At 53.3% G+C, this 6,762-nt stretch overlaps 1 protein-coding gene across 1 annotated transcript in view; it reads right to left on the reverse strand.

Annotated features, from left to right (window-relative positions):
- ARPC1B (actin related protein 2/3 complex subunit 1B) overlaps positions 1-6,048 on the reverse strand; it is a 14,707-nt gene extending 8,659 nt beyond the window's left edge. Inside the window, exon 1 of the mRNA XM_012810810.2 lies at positions 5,972-6,048. The gene's annotated coding sequence lies outside the window, so the exon portion shown is untranslated. The remainder of the gene's footprint in view (positions 1-5,971) is intronic.
- Positions 6,049-6,762: the final 714 nt, after the last annotated feature.

Here is a 6,762-nt window from a genome sequence, read left to right on the forward strand (position 1 = left end):
AGGCGCCTGTGGTCCCAGCTACTTGGGAGGCTGAGGCAGGAGACTTGCTTGAGCCCAGGAGTTGGAGGTTGCTGTGAGCTGTGATGCCATAGCAATCTACCCAGGGGGATAGCTTGAAGCTCTGTCTCAAAAAAAAAAAAGGATCACATAAGCATAGAACAGAGACTTCATGTGTTTCCCCCAGGCTTAGAACAAGGCCCCAGTGAGTCTTGCTTATAAAGTGCAATACTTGCTTCTAAGTGGACCCAGGCAGCCAGACTCACCTTGTACACACACATTTTGCATGCAAATGCAGCCATACTCAGAGCGAGAGCACCCAACAAGGCTGCTCCCAGCCATTCTTCCCTTATAAGGCCTCTTTATCTAAAGCCCCAGAAGCACCACTTCAGGGGCCCTTAGCCAGGGCAGGAGCCCTGCTGGAGATTTCCTCAAGTGCTTCCGGAGCCCCCAGACTGCCCACACCGGATGCCAGTACTCATCAGAAGGAAGTTCGAGGCCTATCTGACTAATACACTATGCTCATCTGTTCTCCTCCATAGTGCAAGGTCACTAGTGGGATAGGGGCAGGGCTAAGGCCAGAAACCCATTTCCAACTCCCAGCCAGGCTCTGACTGGCCTCAGGATGAGATTCCACCTAAGGCCAACTACTCTTCTTTTTATAAAACCCAGATGGCCCAGAGGGAAAGAGCCCTGGAGCTGCAGCCAACAGACTCCCCCAGGAGCCTAGAGGCCCTGAGCTGATACACAGAACCCAACTACCCAGCATCACCTGTCACAGGCCTACTGTGTGCTCTGCCTGTGAAGGAGCAGCTGGCTCTGCTGAGGACAGCAACCCCCACATGTACCACTGGATAATGCAACCAAGAGGACTTGAGGAGCACTGACCAGTTTCTGGGACCCAAAGGTTCTCAAGTGGGAGGGGACAGGCTGGTAGAGATGGCCATAGGCTGAGTGTCAGAGGCATGGGAGGGATGTCCAAACCTTACCTATCAGCCAATCATACTTTAGCATGAATTCAAACAGAAATACTTTCTAGTCCACTGAACCAACAACCTAAATGGGTGAAGGAAGGGGACAAATGGTCTGGAAGCAAGGAAGACTTACTTCCTCCTTTTTATAACTTCTGCAAAGCAATTGCAACCAGTAGGGCCTCAGCAACAACTCCCCAACCCCATGTCTTACAGATGAGGAAGTGGGAGCCCAGAGCAGGGAGCAGTTTCTCTTGCCAATGTGGCCTTAGGGTTCCAGCCTCCTGGCTGAGGGATTATGACTGGGAACTTTGACTTAATCATTCCCAGGAAAACCACTAACCTACCAAACGGGTGGGGTGGGAAATGCCCACTGCTGCCTGCCAACCACTCTGCTGGAAAATCATCACAAGGAAAATGCAACTGGGGCCTCTTCAACTCTGTGTGTGGAGGACAATATAAGGCCTCAGCAGTGGCTCCTAGTGGAGGCACAGGCAGGCAAGCAGGCAATTGGAACACCCCACCCACTCATCACTGTGGCACTGTGAACTAGCACCATATGCCTATTTGACTACTGAGCAACAAGAGGGGCCCTGGAGATAGCACTGGGACGAGTTGCTGATAGGCACAGGGGTGTGTGAGCCAAGCCCCTCTCCAAAGACTCCCCAAGGCTAGCTCCAAGTCTCTTACCAGCTACGTGGCTCCCTATATATAAGGCTCTGGGGCTGGGTGGGGTTGGGAGGGAGGAGCCAGAGGCTACAGTTTCCTTCAGAATGCCCTGCAGGCAGACTGAGGTTTGGGTCTCCAAGGAGGAGTGTATTTTCTGGTGTAGAAATATTTATTCTTTTTGTACACTGGAAGAGATGCTCCATGAGGGCACCGGTATTTGTTTTGCTCACTTATTTATCCCGGGCACTGATTAGGGTGTTTGGCACATGGTAAACACTGGACACATATTTCTTTTTTTCTTTTTTGATACAAGAGTTTCACTTTGTCAACCTCGGTAAAGTGCCACTGCATCACAGCAATCTCAAACTCTTGGGATAGAGCAATTCTCTTGCTTCAGCCTCCCAAGTAGCTGGGACTACAGGCGCCTGAGACAACACCCAGCTATTTTTAGAGACGAGCGAAGGTCTCACTGTGGCTCAGGCTGGTCTCAAACTCGTGAGCTCAGGTGATCCGCTAGCCTCGGCCTCCAGAGTGCTAGGATTATAGGCGTGAGCCACCCTGCCCAGCCCTGGACACATATTTCCTGAATGTGGGTAAAGGAATGAATTACGTTCTTTTTTTCATGTTGGTCTTGAGGGATGGTTTTTCAGGAATATGCTATATTACTTTATTGACGCATGGATGCATTTATAAAGATTTGAGTATAGGTTCATAACCAGAAAAGCTTGGAAACATCCAACCTAGAAAGTCCTCTCTGTGGATTCACAGAGTGGAGAGTATGGCTCCCCTCTAAAACCTCAGCCTGCCCAGCTAGCGAGGACACTCTTCAGGGTTTGGGGCCTCAAATGCTCCCTTCCTTATATCGCAAGGTTTAAATTCTGGATCCCTCCAGGTTGTGGGTGCCCTCACTCAAAACTCTCATATTTTGGCTCGGTGCCTGTGGCTCAAGCGGCTAAGGCGCCAGCCACATACACCTAAGGTGGCGGGTTCGAATCCCCAGCCCGGGCCCGCCAAACAACAATCATGGTTGCAACTAAAAAATGGCTGGGCGTTGTGGCAGGCACCTGTGGTCCCAGCTACTTGGGAGGCTGAGGCAGGAGACTCGCTTGAGCCCAGAAGTTGGAGGTTGCTATGAGCTGTGATGCCATGGCACTCTACCCAGGGGGATAGCTTGAGGCTCCGTCTCAAAAAAAAAAAAAAAAATACTCTCATATTTTTATCCAGAAAAGGGTGGGGCTGGGGCTGGCATAGTCTTTAAGTCCTTTCTTGCCTGGCTGTGCCAGGTTTCTCTGAGAGGTTTGGCTACATTTGAGGCTAAACCAAGCAGGAGCTGCTGGGTCTAAGGATCTTGGCTCTACAGGCACTCTGGGAAGTCCCCACCCAGCTCAGACACTCCTCTGAGGAACCAGCCAGCGAGCCATTTTGCTTGGGTGCAAAGCATTTACTCAACTTCCTGTCATGTGGAGCAGCCTTTGCCTCCCCCAATCCCCTCCTCCCCACCTCTGTGCTTGGTCTTACAAACCAGGCAAAGTCAACTCAAGAAACACAAAATGATCCTAAGGTGCCATAAAGCACCAGTGAAAGCAATTCAAACAAAACCCCCAAACACATAATACCAGTGCTGTCAGGGCTGTAGAGAAATTGTCATTAGTTGGTAATTGGTTCAACCATTCTGAAGAGCACTGAATTCAACTGGGTAGAGACAAATAGAGCAGAATAACATTAACAGGAATTTAGCTGGGGATGGTGGTTCACATCTGTAATGCCAGCAATCTAGGGGATGAGATGGGTGGATTGCTTGAGCTTAAGAGTTTAAGACCAGGGCAGTGCCTGTAGCTCAGTGGGTAGAGCACTGGCCACATACCCCCAGGCTGGCGGGTCTGAATCTGGCCCAGGCCAGCTAAATAACTAACAACAACAAAATAGCCGGGCGTTGTGGAGGGAGCCTGTATTCCCAGCTACTTGGGAGGCTATGGCAAGAGAATCGCTTAAGCCCAAGAGTTTAAGGATGCTGTGAGCTGTGATGCCACAGCACTCTACAGAGGGCAACATAGTGAGACTCTATCTCAAAAACAACAACAACCAAAAAAAGAGTTCAAGTCCAGCCTGAGGACTTGGAGTACAAGACCCTATTTCTAAAAAATAGGCAGGTGTTGTAGTGGACACCTGTAGTCCCAGCTACTTGGGAAGCTGAGGCAAGAGAGTCACTTGAGCCCAAGTTTGAGGTTGCTCTGAGCTATGATGCCACAGCAGTCCACTGATGGCAAGAAAGAGAGACTGTCTCAAAAACAAAACAAGACAAATAAAAACAAACAAACAAAAAAACCCTAATAGAACTTAAAAATGAATACTCTTTGGGCCTGGTTAGGTAATTCATTCCTGTAATCCTAGCACTCTAGGAGGCCAACGCAAGAGGATCACTTGAGCTCACAAGTTCAAGACCAGCCTGAGCAAAAGCCCCATCTGAAAACAGAAAAAGAAGCTAGGCATTAAGCAGGTGCCTATAGTCTCAGCTAATCAAGACACTGAGGCAGAAAGACTGCTTGAACCCAGGAGTTTTTTTGTTTTTTTTGTTTTTTTTTTGAGACAGGAGCCTCAAGCTGTCCCCCTGGGTAGAGTGCGGTGACATCACAGCTCACAGCAACCTCCAACTCCTGGGCTCAAGCGAGTCTCCTGCCTCAGCCTCCTGAGTAGCTGGGACCACAGGCACCCGCCACAACCACCAGCTATTTTTTGGTTGCAGCCGTCATTGTTTGGCAGGCCGGGGCTGGATTCGAACCTGCCACCTTGGGTGCACGTGGCTGGTGCTTTAGCCACTTGAGTCACAGACACGAGCCTGAACCCAGGAGTTTAAAGTTGCTGTGAGCTAGGCTAATACCATGGCACTCTAGCCTGGGGAATGAAGTGAGGTTGTCTCAAAAATAAATAACACTCTTTGGTCACATACATCCATTCCGGTAATAACAAAATTGCCAGACTTTTTAAGCAAACATGTTCATAATAACCCTCTTTAAAACAGTGACAGGGTGGAAAAATCCAGATGACTACAAATATGTTAAAAGTAAACTGTGATATTAACATGTTAAGAGGCTAATTACTAGAAACAACCTGTTGATGGATTATGTACAAACACACTGTTACTGACATCTGTCAGGGACTTGTGCTTACCCCTAACTTTCCCATAAATTCTCTTTTACTCCCTGAAGCAAAATTGAGGAGTTTTTTGCTTGTTTTTTAAACTTCAGGTTGCATCTGAGGAAACTGAGGCTCAAAAAAGCAATGATTTACTCAAAGTCACATAGCTCCATATGGCACAGCTTGGGACTCTGACCCCAAATCCTGGCAGACAAGAGGTCAGGTTCACCTAAGCAGACCCAATGATCAAGGTGGACAGGGCTTATGATGCCAGCAACAAGGGCACCACACATGTCGTCTGCCTGTGCCTGGCTCCCTGTCTTATGTTGTTACATTGAAGCCTATTTGAAAGATTTCCATTTTCCAGATAAGGAAAATTGAGGGCAGTGGTGCTAAGTGGCTTGCCAAGGTCATGAGACAGTGAAGGAAGAAGTTTGTACTCTTACCCAGGCCTCTGACACCTTAGAGGTGCGCTTAGCCTCAAGAGCTGCACCTCCTGGGTGGCAGAGGGAGGGCGCTCGGCCACCCCCGAGGCTTCAGGTTAAGGATCCCGTCACTGCCCGTGGCCCCGCCCGGCTGTGGGCGGCCGGGCTGCCCTTCCCGCGCCGCTGGGTAGTAGGGACTGCTCCCGGCAGGGAGACCCGGAGCTCAGAGGGGCGCGCTCTGCTTCAGGACCCGCGCCCAGCCCACCTCTTGCGGGACCCTCGAGGCGCCCCAGGGCGTGCTGCGGTAGCCCGAGGCGGGGGGTGGGGGGTGGGCAGGGCGAGCACGCCAGCTCATTTCCCGACTGCTGCAACCCGGAAGGCTTGAGGATGGAGGGGAAGTGACTGGGCGTGGGGCCTCGCCGGCCCAAAGTAACGGAGCGATACCGGAGTCGCTGGGGGGGGCGGGGAGTGGGGCCCGAGAGGCGGGAGGCCGACACACCGGGGGGGCCGGACCAGGGCCGCCCCGAGGGCGCGGGTGCCGGGAGCAACGTTCCGCTCGCTTGGCTCCGCAGCGGCACCCTTGCCCTCCTCTCTCCCCGGGACGTTCTCCCGGCTCAGGACCTCCTCCCTTCCCAAGGACCACCCCCCCCTTGCCCTTTCTCTTCCCTGTCCTGGACTCCCTTAATATCGGGCAGCGCCTCACATAGCAGCGTGGCCCCCACCTCCGGGCGTCCATCCGCGCCTCTCACTTCCAGGTGGCTCCAGCCCCCTTACCTGCAAGATCTTCGGCCGCGGACTCTGGGCAGTCGACGCGACTAACCGGCTCTGTGCTTGGCAAAGCGCCGCAGCCACTTCCTCGTGGGCGGGGGGCGGGGCCTCCGGGCCTCAGCCCCTCAGGGACCGGGGGCGGGGACCAGGGGCGGCGGTCGCTAAGTCCAGGTCCCGCCCAGCCCTCTGGGTTTAGGGGCTGTGGGTATCTGCACCGACGTCGGAGATCAGGGCTCCCAGAAGCCGTCCGAGACCGCCCCACACTGCTTTATCGGTGGGGAAACTGAGGCCGGAAGGGAAATACGCAGCTGGATGGCACCCTGGAGCCCGACACCCCCATCCACCCAGAGCGGAGGGCGCGTCTTCTGACCCCGGACAGCGAGGACCCCGTGCTCTACGACCACACACTGGTTAATGAGAAACTTAGCGAGACCCTATGGCACACCATCCTGCCAGTCCCCGCAAGCACCGTCCCTTTCCTGCGCACAGACCCCTGCGGGCTCCAAAGGTACAGGCGCGGCCTAGACAGCCGGCCCCACCCTTCTTGGCTCTGGGGCGTCCTAGCTGCCAGACCCGGGTGCCCCGGAGCCTTGGGCGGGGACTCACGCGGCCGTCTGGCTGTGGCCGGCCAGCTCCAGCTGGTTTTCTTTTCTTTTTTTTTTGAGACAGGAGCCTCAAGCTGTCCTCCTGGGTAGAGTGCCGTGGCATTTCAGCTCACAGCAACCTCCAACTCCTGGGCTCAAGCAAGTCTCCTGCCTCAGCCTCCCAAGTAGCTGGGACCACAGGCGCCCGCCACA

This window comes from Otolemur garnettii, unplaced genomic scaffold (assembly GCF_000181295.1).
Source record: "Otolemur garnettii isolate 467f Iridium unplaced genomic scaffold, OtoGar3 scaffold00142, whole genome shotgun sequence".
In the NCBI taxonomy this organism is placed as follows: Eukaryota; Metazoa; Chordata; class Mammalia; order Primates; family Galagidae; genus Otolemur; species Otolemur garnettii.